Raw genomic sequence first — 12663 nt, 5'->3', positions numbered from 1 at the left:
TCGGACTTAGGTTCGTCCAAACAGCGGGCTACTGTTCCGGAACCAAGGAGAGTTTCCCTCTCTGCTCCCTGGACTTATTATAACTCCAAACACCCACAGAGTCCTCGCAAAGACCAGCGTAGCCAACGAAGTCAGGAGACCTGACAGCAGCAGGTGTCACTCTTAAGAGATCACATGACTCTGGACTTCGGCACCTGTCACATGAGGAGGACACTTCGCTGGCAGGGCTGTTTTAAAAATTCACAAGGGACAGACTAGCAGGTATCAGGCACTGTCCTAAGCGCCCAGCACACATCCATTAATTCAGCCCTTCCCAGAGCCCCGCGGTGGACTCCTTCATCCCCATGGCACCAGTGAGCAGACCAGGGCACACGAGAAGTTAAGTAACGAGTCAAAATCGTCTGTGGTTAATAACGGCACCCATGCAACCTGGCCTCAGCGTCCGAGTTCTTAATCACCTCTTTATTCTGCCTTCCTGACCAAGAGAATCATCCTCATAGGCTTCCTAGACCCCCAGTCACTCTGCCATGTTCGTGTGCACGTCGGTACAACCCCTGTCCAGAGGCCAAAGCGGAGGCTGAGGAAGTCAGTCTTAAGGAGCTGTCCTTGACAAATCAGACACCCCCGAGGCTGGAGTTCTGGGCAAAGAGCTCCCTGTCCTGAGGAGAGAAGACCGGCTTCTCTAGCACCACAGATAAGGTGGTTCCACCTCTCATTTTGCTTCCAAAACCCTTCTTTTTAGCCAAAGCAGTTAAGCCGACGGTTTCCAGTTTCATGAGGAAAACAACTGTCATCAGTCTTCTCCATTCTCATTTTTCGTTTATCCCTGATTCTGCACCACTGAAAAAAAATCACTGAAATGAAGGGCAGGACGGAAGCTGTAAAAACATTTTAAACACAGAAGCAGAACATGTGAACGGATACGTACCATCCCCCACTCAGAAAGAGGAGCTACACCTTAACTTTATTACAATCATGGCAACAAAACCAACCAGTGCAGAGTCTGACCCCCACGCACAGCCCCTCCCGAGAGGCTCCGATTTCGGGGCAAAGCACGGTCACCCAGATCACTGCCCCAGAGGGTGACAAGGAGCATCCTGCCCAATGGCCGATGGTTCTAAGTCAAGGAGTGAACACTGTCGGGACGTCAGGCCTTTTGCCATCTTTACATCATTCCACGCAGCTAACCAACCGTACCTCCAACATCCAAATAAATGTTCGACCTCCCTTCACTTTCCTAAAGGATGTCTCGGGCTGGAACGAGCCAAGGCAGCCGTGACAGCCCTATGAGGGTTTGCAGAGATGAGTCAACGGCATTTCCTTTCTGTCTGTCGGTGCACAGTCTGGGTGACGACAGAGCAGTGACTCACGCCCATAAAGCATCTAGGCACATACATGAAAACAGTACCGCGGTTAAAGCAGCATTAACCGCTTCACCTGTCTCTCTTAACGACAATGCCCTCCATGACCTCCTATCAAGAGAACAAACTTTTACGACCTCATATAAGCAAACAGAGAAGCATGCCAACAGTGATAGATGAATCTGCTATACCACATTCCAAACTTTACTGCCCTGCATGCTTTTCTTTCTGTTGAGTTTTATTATTTATTATTCATGTAGCCTGAGATGGGAGGTCTGCTTGGCTTGCTGGGATGAGCATGTCGAAGCTCATGGCCCAATGCAGACACGCTGCTTCAGACAGTCGGCTGTCACTCCACGGAAATGAGCAGGACCTTCAGACACGCTCAGACACACAGCCACATCAATGTAGATCATTGTGTTATGGGAAGTGCTTATCAAATTTATAACATTAAGAAATATAACCAATACACTCATTCAAAACTGAGAATGTGGTCATGCCATTCCATTCCCATTTCATGCTTTTGTTCTCACACGTACAAAGCACAATGCTGGAGTAGAGCTTCAAGTTCACAGGAGCCCCTGGGAAGTTCTGCATGGGTGGGAGCATACGCAACTGTCACCATCTTATTATCCCTGACACACAGTAGCTTCTCGGTAACTATATGTGGGATAAATAAATGAATAAATAAAGGCATTCACATTAAAATTAATGAGCTGAGGATATTTCAAGACACAGTGGTTATCACCACTATACGAAGTAAAGCAGGAGTTGGCCAACATTTTGTAAAGCACCAGCGGGACACGTGTTAGGTCTTGTGGGCCCTACAGTCACTGCCAGAGCCACCAACCCTGGTCTCTCTCACAACCATGCGATTCTGCTGTTGCGGCATAAAAGCCACCATGGATGAACCATAACAAATGAACATGACCGTGTCTGAATAAAACTTTGTTTATAAAAGCCAAATTTAGACATAAACACATCCAAATCCCACAGGAACCACTTCCTTCCAATCAACATTCTAGTCCCTAAAGGTTTGAAATCAGAAGGTTCGCCAAATTCAGCCAGACACATTTTATTGGGTTAAAAACTGGGCAATGCATATGTACTTGTACCCCACGGTGCCCATCGCCCCTTAGGGAGCAAACCCCAATTCCTGTCCTGGTACAGGCCTGCCCCACACAAGCCTCTGAATCTACGCACTCAAGTCCGCAGCAAGAAACCTCACTGCCGTCACTAACTCTGTGGTCTAAATAAGACACGAGAATCTAAGAAGCTTCCACTGCCCTACAGGGCTCACTTACATACAGACTTCTTCTAAAGTAAGGCTCGAAAGGGGCAGCTGTAGCTCATTAATCTCTCCACAAAGAAACGCCTGGATTCCCAGGGCCCGCGCCCATGGGACAGCGCAGCCACCGTGCAGAGCCACCGAGGGCTACCAGTGATCACGCGGGACTGGTCCTGATGCGTCTCCATCTACAACTAATCACAGCTCAACACATCTGCAGGGTTTGAGGGGGAGTGTCAGTTCGGTAGTCAAATCACGGCGATGGCGCTGGGAGTCACTGTGAATATCCTGAACGCTGCTGGTTTTAATACGGTAAAACCTCAGCTTCACAGGACCGCATCTCCCTGACACATTCTCCTGGAAGTTCAGGTTACAAACTCAGTGAAGACCTTCGACCCTGTTCAAGCAGAGACTAGTCTACTTGTGAAGCCCGCGGGGCACAGACAGACAGAGGTCGCCGAACGAGGAAAACACGGCCGCCCTCTTACGCGGGAGCCACGGGCAAGTGCAAATCCCAATCAGTCCTTTATGGACAGGAGGATCTCCTATCAAACATGCTCACACTGCCCATCTGTCCATTAAATAAATCACTGCTTAAAGATTTTTATCGGTTAGGAAGGGATCATAAATCCAAAATTACACCTTTTAATAGGAAATCATAGTTTAATTCAATGATTTTAATTCATTTATAATTTATAAATTTGTTTTTATAATTTAACAATTTAATTTAATAATTTAATTAAATAACTTAATTCAATGTGTTTAATTCAATGATTCTACGTCTCATAGTTTATGAGTGCTCTGAGATGCCTCTCAGGGAAGACATCTTTTTAGGAGCTACATCCCAAAGAACGTAGGATAAAACATCATGATGCCTGCAACTTACTTTTCCTTTACACACTTCAGCAGAAAAATGTACAAGCCCTCAAACACACACACATACACACGCACACAAACACACACACAATGTGGCAAAATGCTAATGAGTGTTAAATGTAGGCGGGGGGTACACAGGAACTCACCACACATTCTTCTAACTCTTCCATGTGTCTGAAATTCGTAGGATAAAAAGTTGCACAGAAATCTTGACTCACCTCTCAAGTGGACGGCAGTCTTTTTTCTCCTAAAGAAAACCGAACAGCTAATGCCCAGGGGCACATTCGAGGCTGGTCATGCTCCCTCACCCTGCAAACATAAGCGAAACAACATGTTACCAGCAAGGAGTTTTATTAAATTCAAGCTATTTCAGCTGAGACAATGTTCTTCAGCAATGACAAGCCTCTAAATTAAAACAATGCTCGTACTAGTTGCTTTTAAGCAAGGAGAAACGTGAAAAGAGAAGAAAACGGATCCCTCGCATCCCGAATGTGGGTAACAACCATTAGCTTCACCCACTCTAGGAAGTTCTAGAACAAAGAAATGCCTTATTAAGTTTCTCTTAACTCACATCAATTTCAAGGCAGTGACACGTGACATCGCCCAAACCTCCACTCAGAAGGGAAGGGGAGCTCCCAGGGCTGGAGAGTGACTGTGGATTTCTGAGACCCCACGTGAGGTCCCCATACCCCCTCGGAGCCACGCCAGACCTCTGGGCCTCCTGGATCTCCCAGACAGACCCACCAGGTACCCAATGACAGACAGCACGACAGCATGACAAGGACATTCAACTAGAAAACAACAGCAAGGATGAAGCCTCTACTTAGATCTACGGACCCCAAGCTCAAGGCGTGTCTCGCCATACAGGTGGCCCCCCCAACCCCATGGGTTTTCTCCTGAAAGGCAACCTCAAGGCCAAGAGGCCAAACACAGTCGCATGCCATCTGGGGGGGAGAAGGTGCACTGCAGTTTGCTCCCTGAAGAATTATCCCTCCTGGGGCGCCTGAGTGGCTCAGCCGGAGAAGCATCTGCCTTCAGCTCTGGTCATGATCCCAGGGTCAGAACCACCGAGAAGCATGTAGTTTCCCCACAAGATGACCTAAAGGGGGCCTTTGTGCGCTGGTCACCACAGTCCTGCTTGCAGATGTTTACGAGGATCAGCGTCCAACGTGCAAAGGCACCGCATACGAAAGCCTAACGAAAGTGAGTCAGGATCCCCGTGCCTGGTTTTCAGTCCCAACTCCTCCACTCGCCAGCTTGATGAAAAATCGAGAGAACTGCTTCGGGCTGCTTCCTCCCCTGGGGACTGGGGAGCACCTGTTCCCAAGGGTGCTGCAACCTGCAAGGAGACAGGACACGCCAGAGCACGTGGACCCCAGGTGCACTCACCAAGAAGTTATGCCAAAAGCTACCCAAAACCGAGAGAAGACACATGACGCTCCTTTGGAAACACCAATTTTTACTCTAAGATTTTGGCGAGGAGGAGCAAACCAATCAGCAACTGAAACCTTGTTAATATTAAAACAAACGTGTATGGCGAGCAGAAAGTCATCACTGCGTGAATTTTTAAGCTCCAACTCCCATCCCTGCTTGTCCAGCTCATTTCCAGCTGCACCCTCACTTGGAGGGGAAGGGAGTGAGGGGTGGGCTCTCCTTTCCCATTGGGGGATTCTCGGGAGAACACGTGAAGCTGGCAGAGACTTCAGTATCACGGGGAACCCAGGATGCTGCCGATAGCCGTTAGTCCAGAGAATTCTCCTCAAAATCATAGGGCCCAGATTTTTGCCCGATCTAGGCACATGTGGTCCTATCTATACCACGCGTCCTGAGGTCCATACGTCCCGAATCCCTCTCTGCCCTGCCCTGCCCTGCCTGCCCCCCGCCCCGGCAGGGCCCCCTCCCTCCCAACAGCTCACACCACGGGCCTCCCTCCAGCCCCACACTGCGAACAAGTGCAGTACCTATGCCCCCGTCGTGGCAGTGAATGCCTGTGGCGTTACCAAAGCAAAAATGAGCAAAATGAGCTTCCCAGTTCGGTCTGTCTCCCAATGTCTTGCCCACACACAGACCCTGTGAGATCATCAGTGTTTTAAGCCGCTGTTTGGAGTACCTTGTTATTTGCTGACCACGTCAGACCAGAGAATAACGGAAACAAATCCCATGCACCTAATACCTCAGGAGCTGGGTTTGGGGGGTCTTGTGGGGTTTTATGGAAGACGTGTGTGCCCCTTCCAGATGCCCTCCCATCCACTCCTCTGCACAGATAACCACTAGCCCCAACTGTGATTTGATTCCTCTGCTCGACTGTATGCTTTTATCACATGTGTATTATTCTCAGTATGTGGTTGCATTTTGCCGGGTTTTAACCAATGAAAAGTGAAACATGAGTGTGTGAATTCAGACTTGCCTCTTGCGACGCGGATTCTGAGACGCACCCCTGGTGACTCGTGCGACTGTGGTTGATGTTCATCGCCTTCTATACAGTTCCCTCTGCGTGAACAGAGCCACAGCTCACCGCCACACTCCACTGAGGACCCCCGGGGACGTGTCAGTTTTTGCTATCATGAACAATTTACATTCCAGCGCCTGTCCCGGGGCACACAGGCATTTCTCCAGGGTGTTCACCTAAGAGAGGGGGCAGAGCACGGGAGTGCGTGTGTGCGGCTCTTCTAAGTAATGCCAAATTGTTTTCCACTGTGGTCATGTACAATGGACTCTTCAGCCGCCTTTCCAGTCTCTCCCAAATAAGAGGCATACTTGTTTTGCTAATTACCAGCAAAGCTCTCAACCAACAAAAGGGAAAGCTTTTCCTGTTTGCAGCATCACTACCGCAAATAAATAGTACTCCAAAGTAGTGACCCAGACAGCTGGAACATATTAGTCACAGGACATCAGCGCTGACTTCGGAATAATGATGCAGACCCAGCCGGCACCACACACTGCCTACGGGCAGAAGTCAAACTGGACTGCTAGACCAACATTCAATTCCCAAATGGTTCTTCTTCCTGGTTGACTCACATATAGGGTCCCACCTTACTGTGTGCGTCTCAAACCGGGGAAAAAATTAACTCACATGCGACCCAGCCAAATTCAAGGTTAAAGCAGCAGAGTCTAATGATTTCAACGAAATTGTGCCGTGTTGTGTTTTTAACAGAGAGCTGATTATGTTTTTAATCTTTTCACCTATAAGATGAGATTGTCATTTATCATAACTAACTTTAGGTGCAGTAACTCCATAAAAAAAATACTTGGGTTTTCTTTATATAAAACAATGTCCCTCTTAGTTTAGCTAATTCCACTTCTTAGGTGGCAACAGTCATTTTGACGATAATTATTTGTATTTCTAGTAAAAACATGCTATCGAGCTTTTCTACTGGCATTCAATACAAAAAATGAGAAATTCTTCCCACGTGGGCAGGAAGGAAAGTGGAACCCTTACTGTGAGTCTCACAGAGGCTCACCTCCCGCCACTGAAAACACTGGAACCAGACGACCAGAACTGGCTTATTTCAACCCCACCTCTTGATAGTTTTGTTTTTTTTTTTTAAGATTTTATTTATTTATTTGAGAGAGAGAGGCAGGCAGAGAGAGGAGGAAGGAGGCTCCCCACCCAGCGAGAGTCCGAGTGGGGCTTGATCCCAGGACCCCGAGATCATGACCTGAGCCGAAGGCAGAGGCTCAACCCACTGAGCCACCCAGGCACCCCTTGACAGTTCTTTCTTTACAACCGTTGGCCTCTGTGAGGAAGGCACTATCATTACACCCATTTTACAGACAGGAACCTCGAGGTGCAGAAAGCAATTAAGTCGTACGCAGTCGTGAAGCTGGTGACCTGCAGATGGAGGACCTGGCTCCAGGCCATCTACTCCAGAATCCAGAGTCTTCCGCGTTCCTCTGGGCTCCTGTATTTCAGAGGCCGGCTCTGCTGATGAGGGGATTACAGAGAACAAGAGGGGAATGCAGCCTGCACAGGGTGGGTATCACATTCACACCTGCTGAGGGGAGGACAATGTGCGAAGTGCCCCAGTGGGGGGACAGGAGAGCACAGGGAGCCCACTGCAGCCCAACCCTTGCTCCTAAGCCTCGCGTACCCACAACAGATGACCTGACAATTTGTACACGGTCACTGCCGTACCGTTTTGTTTTTGCTAGTATTACAGTCTCCTCTTCCTGTCGTACCCTAAACAGAATAACCTTGGCAACCAGATCACCCTTAATGATATTCGTAAAGGTTAGACATTCTTCACCGAAACACTGGAGCAGAAACGGACTCTAAGTAAACACTTGGCTCATTCAGCTTTTCTATTACTGACTTCAGAAAACCTTAGGCACTCCTTTCAAATAGAAACATCTCTTTGAAGTATTTCCGGTTTCCTGGAAATCATCCCAAATGATCTGGCCAATAAAGAAAAAGCCTGATTACAGGACTAGCAAGTGACAGATGAAAGAAATTCCAGCAACAGCACGTACGCGACTGCTCCTAGCACCCCTCTGCCAGACCTAAGCTTAGGTATTTAAAGTATAATGTGGTGTTGACCAAATCTGTATATTTATAATTCCATTAAGAAGTTAAAAAATTAGGGTGGCTCAGTGGGTTAAGCATCTGCCTTTGGCTTGGGACATGATCTCGGTCCTGGGATAGATCCCTGTGTTGGGCTTCCTGGTCAGTGGGGACTCTGGTTCTCCCTCTCCCTCTGCTGTTCCCCCTGCTTGTGCTCACTTGCACTTTCTCAAATAAATAAAATCTTTAAAAAAAAAAAAAACGTAAAAAATAAACTGGTTGATTAATCATGCCATTGGATAAATATAAAGATTGCAAAGTGTAAAAAAAAAAAAAGTATGAAATGTGGATTTTAGAAAAGAGCATCCAGATTAGCCCCCAGCAAGCCCCAGGGTCACTGGTCCCTTCTGCATCTACAGTGGGGTGGGGGATGCTGAGCAGAGGCAAGTCGATTACTGGAGGTCTGTCATACAAAACCGGTGCAGTGCAATTCCATCTTTCTGGGCCAACTGAGGCAGTCTATTAGTAAGCCACACAGAGGAAACAGAGAAACACATTTCATAAAAGGAAAAGGCTGAATATTGTGTCGGCTCTCGTATTTGATCAGGAGTGGAGCGGGGGACCCACCAAGGGGCAGTTTTCCAGAGGGAGGTGGCCAGGACAGGGCAGGAACAGCCTCATCTGCTAGGAGGTGTTAGAACGGAAACTAATGCTAACGCTTTCTCAGTAAATGCCAAGAGCCAGACCTTCTGCTGAGCAGGCTTCCTCCACTCTGCTTTAAAACCCTCACTCACTAACCCTGAGAGAAAATATCGTGGGAAAGATACCTATGTAGAAGATACAAACACAGACTCAGAAATTAAATGACTTGCCCAGAGTCCCAGAACGAGGACACAGGCCTAAAGCCTGGCTTGAAGCACATGGGAGGCAACAAATATCCACAGCAAAAGAAAACACTACGTCACCAGGATTTTGTGAGGATAAATTGAGATTCTATACATAAAGTTCCTTGTTCAGTGCCTCACCTCTAGTATCTACTGGAGTGCGTGACAACCATGTTGATATAAAAAACCCAGGCACGGTACCAGCCTGCAATACAAGTGTGATGACGACGACGGGTATGACCAAGAGTAAGACACACCGATACACATGACAGGCAAAGAAAAGCAAATAAGCCATGAAAAGATACTCAGCATCACTGGTCATCAGGGAACTGCAAATTAAGATCACACGTGGGTGATTCAGTTGGTTAAACATCTGCCTTCGGCTCAGGTCATGATCCAGGGTTCTGGGATGAGTCCCACATCGGGCTCCCTGCTCAGCGGGGAGTCTGCTTCTCCCTCTGCCTCTGCTGCTCCCCTGCATGTGTGCTCTCTCTCTGACAAAATGAAATTTTTTAAAAAAATCACAGAGAGATACCACCACACACCTACCTACCAGAATGGCGAAATTTTTAAAGCTGCCAACATCAAATGCTGACAAAGATGCACGTCAGCCAGGACTCTCACATGTTTTTAAGTGGGAATGCAATGTGGGGAGGGTAAAAAAACAAAAAACTGTGGGACACCCATACACTGGAACGCTCCTTAGTAATAAAAAGGCACAAACTACTGATGCATCTCAAAGGCACTCCACAGAAAAAGAGGGGAGTCTCAGAAGGGGGTAATCTGCATGATCCCACTTCCGTGACATTCTGGAAAAGGCACAGCTACAGCGACAGAGAACAGATCCGCATTGTCAGGAGTTGGGGTGGGGGCTGACCACAAGGAGGCACCAGGAAACCCAAGAAGTGGTGGATTGTTCCACAGGCTCTTTGCCATGGAGGATACGTAGATCAGTGCATACGTTAAAACTCCAAGAACTAAATGTTCCACAAGTGAATTTTACTGCTGGAAAATGTATTAAATCACTGAATAAAATTTTTAAAGCAGAGAAAACATTGGTAAGCCTTGGTGAATGGCTGTTTGACGTCTGCTTTGAGGGGAAAGAGGGACACATGAGGGTCGAACAGCTCTGAGGCTCCTTGCCAAGATAACAATAATGGAACAGGACACCATGAAGAGTCCACACAAGGACCTCTGCGGGGCACAGAGGGTCAGGACCCTTGGTTTCTGATCTGACTTCATCGAAGGAGGATTGTGTCAGATACATAAGCCACATCACCACCCCAAGCCTCAGTTTATCCACTCCTACAATGAAACAACAAAGCAAATGGTCTTCTGCTCCTTTCCCACTGCAAACACTCTAAGGTCAATTTGTCTCAAGTCATTGAATCTACACAGACAGTAGGACCAATAAGCAGAAATACCCACATACAGAAAAACGGCCAGGCATCCACACAAATGCCAGCAGGGAACAAAAATACAGTGAAAACCACTGAAGTGAGTGGACGTGGGGGAAATCATCAGTGAGGGGCAGACAGAAGATGCAGATTAGCACTCTCTCACATGACCAAATCCAAGAGGAGACGGGTCTCCTTGGGGCAGAGGACCAAACACTGGCAGGGTCAGATGAGGACTGATAAAACAGGCAGGCCCAGCTTCCCTGCAACAGGCCACGCAGAGGCAGCAATTTTCAAAATCTTAGAAATTCTTGGAAATTAAAAACATGATTGCTGAGTGCTGCTGAGCTGACTCCAGAATTCTAGAATGGAAGAAACCGTTTCATTTTCCAAAGGGCTCAACAGAGGGGCGCCTGGGTGGCTCAGGAGGTTAAGCATCTGCCTTCGGCTCAGGTCATGATTGCAGGGTCCTGAGACCCAGCCCTGCGTGGGGATCCCTGCTCAGCAGGGAGTCAGCTTCTCCCTCTACCCCTCCTCACTGCTCATGCTCACTCACTCTCTCTCAAATAAATAAAATCTTAAAAAAAAAAAAAAAGCGGGAGATTTAACAGAATGTAAAGAATGCAACTTATTAAAGGAAAGGACTAAGATTTTATTGTTGTCATCTTATTAGTTTGTGGGGCAGGGAAAGCGCTTGACGTCTATAAGATGTGGCGAACCCCAGCTCTGCGCAGAGCGGAACCCCGAACGCCACTCCTGGGCCAGGCCCCTGCGGTCAAGGGAACCCGGGGAGACACATCTGAGCACTTCACAGAGCTGAAGGGAGGACAGGGAAGTGGGCAGTATTACCGCAAAGTTCACACAGAACTTTTCCAACATCACGCCTTCTGCCCATTCTCCTTTCTGATGCTGACATGCGTGGGAGAGACTTCAGTGACCCCCCAACTTTAGGAGCACTGCTTCACTGCTCACTTGCCTTTCTGTCCCACAGGAGGGGATGGCCCCAGGTCCCCAGCCAGCACCAGGGCCAGCAGGGTCTCACACCTGCTGGGTGACCCCATGTCCACGGAGGCACCTGAGGGGACACACACACACGAGGTGTTTCTGCCGCTGTTCTCCAGGGCTGGGCTGTGACCACACGTCCTGCATGCACACGCACATCCCAACTGCCCCCTCCAAGTAGTCACCGTGCTTGGGGGAATGACCATGGCAGGTGCAGGGCAACACCCAGCCCAAGGCGGCTGGGGCAGGGGGGACATGGCTCACCCAGGAGACCCTGAGAGAGGAAACTAAGGCAGACCAGTGCAGCAGAAGGCATTCGCATGGGCACAAGGCTGAGACATAAGGAACCACTACCAGGGAAGTGAGAGGGACCGGCAAGGGACAGACCACAGACACATTCAACTGAGGCACTCACTTTCTCCTTGGGGCTCGGGGAACCACAGACACAAGTCAGCAGGACGTTACCATGTCCGCCCCTGCAGCCTGGGAAGAGGACTGACCGCAGCTGGGAGAGTGAAATGAGGTCAGGGCAGAAAGCAGACGGCGACTTGGAATCCCGGCAGGAAGGGATGCAGGCATGAGTCGGGAGGAACACGAGAGATAAAGCAGAGACCAAATGCCCTTTCTCTGGTGACTGGAAGGGGACAGGATCACGGAAAAGCAACTGGAGACAGTCCCAGGTTCTGCCCTGACCAAGAACTGGATGGTCTTTTTCACAAGGAACTGGAGAAAGGGCAGTGCTAGTGGCTTCCCCGTGTGCAGGGCTGCGTGTACGGAGGTCCCTCCACACATCTGCAACTGACCAGTAAGTCTCGGGCTTTTCCTCGTGGAGCTGCTTACTCCATATCCCCACAGGCCACAGCACCTCAAAACTGTGCAATGTCTAGCTAAAAACTCAACTCCCTGCTCTTAACCTCTCAGCAGCTGAAGTAAGAACGGACCTCACATCAGAGAGGGCAAAAGGCTTACTCCAGGCCACATAGCCAGGAGGAGAGGAGCTAGTTTCATCCAAGATGGCCTGCTTCTGGAATGCTGCTGTTCTTCTCTGCTGTCCTGCTCCATTAAGGGCCTAGTGCTATCGATAATGTAAGGTGAGGGCTCAGGGGTATTGCTCTCCGGCCACTGACCTCTCTTGCTACTCCTGAGAACAGAGTCCAGGCAGCCCTGAACGACCTTACTCTATTCCCTAGGAACACCATTCCCGGGGGGAGCTCTGGCCCACCTGCCCCATCTCCGTGTCTTCAAGTTCATCCCAAGTTCACCCCAACAGCTCCTGAAGCAGTTCTGGTTTTCCACAGGAGTCACTTCTTTTTTTTTTTTTTTTAAGATGTTATTTATTTATTTATCTGACAGA

At 48.7% G+C, this 12663-nt stretch overlaps 1 protein-coding gene across 5 annotated transcripts in view; it reads right to left on the bottom strand.

The window, feature by feature from the left end:
* SGMS1 (sphingomyelin synthase 1) overlaps positions 1-12663 on the bottom strand; it is a 261758-nt gene that overhangs the window by 230255 nt on the left and 18840 nt on the right. For all 5 annotated transcript variants that reach the window (XM_046028070.1, XM_046028069.1, XM_046028073.1 and 2 more), the window contains exon 2: positions 3744-3834. The gene's annotated coding sequence lies outside the window, so the exon portion shown is untranslated. The remainder of the gene's footprint in view (positions 1-3743; positions 3835-12663) is intronic.

The sequence above is a fragment of the Meles meles genome, chromosome 13, assembly GCF_922984935.1.
Source record: "Meles meles chromosome 13, mMelMel3.1 paternal haplotype, whole genome shotgun sequence".
Lineage (NCBI taxonomy): Eukaryota > Metazoa > Chordata > Mammalia > Carnivora > Mustelidae > Meles > Meles meles.
This window is presented reverse-complemented; position numbering and strand designations above follow the sequence as displayed.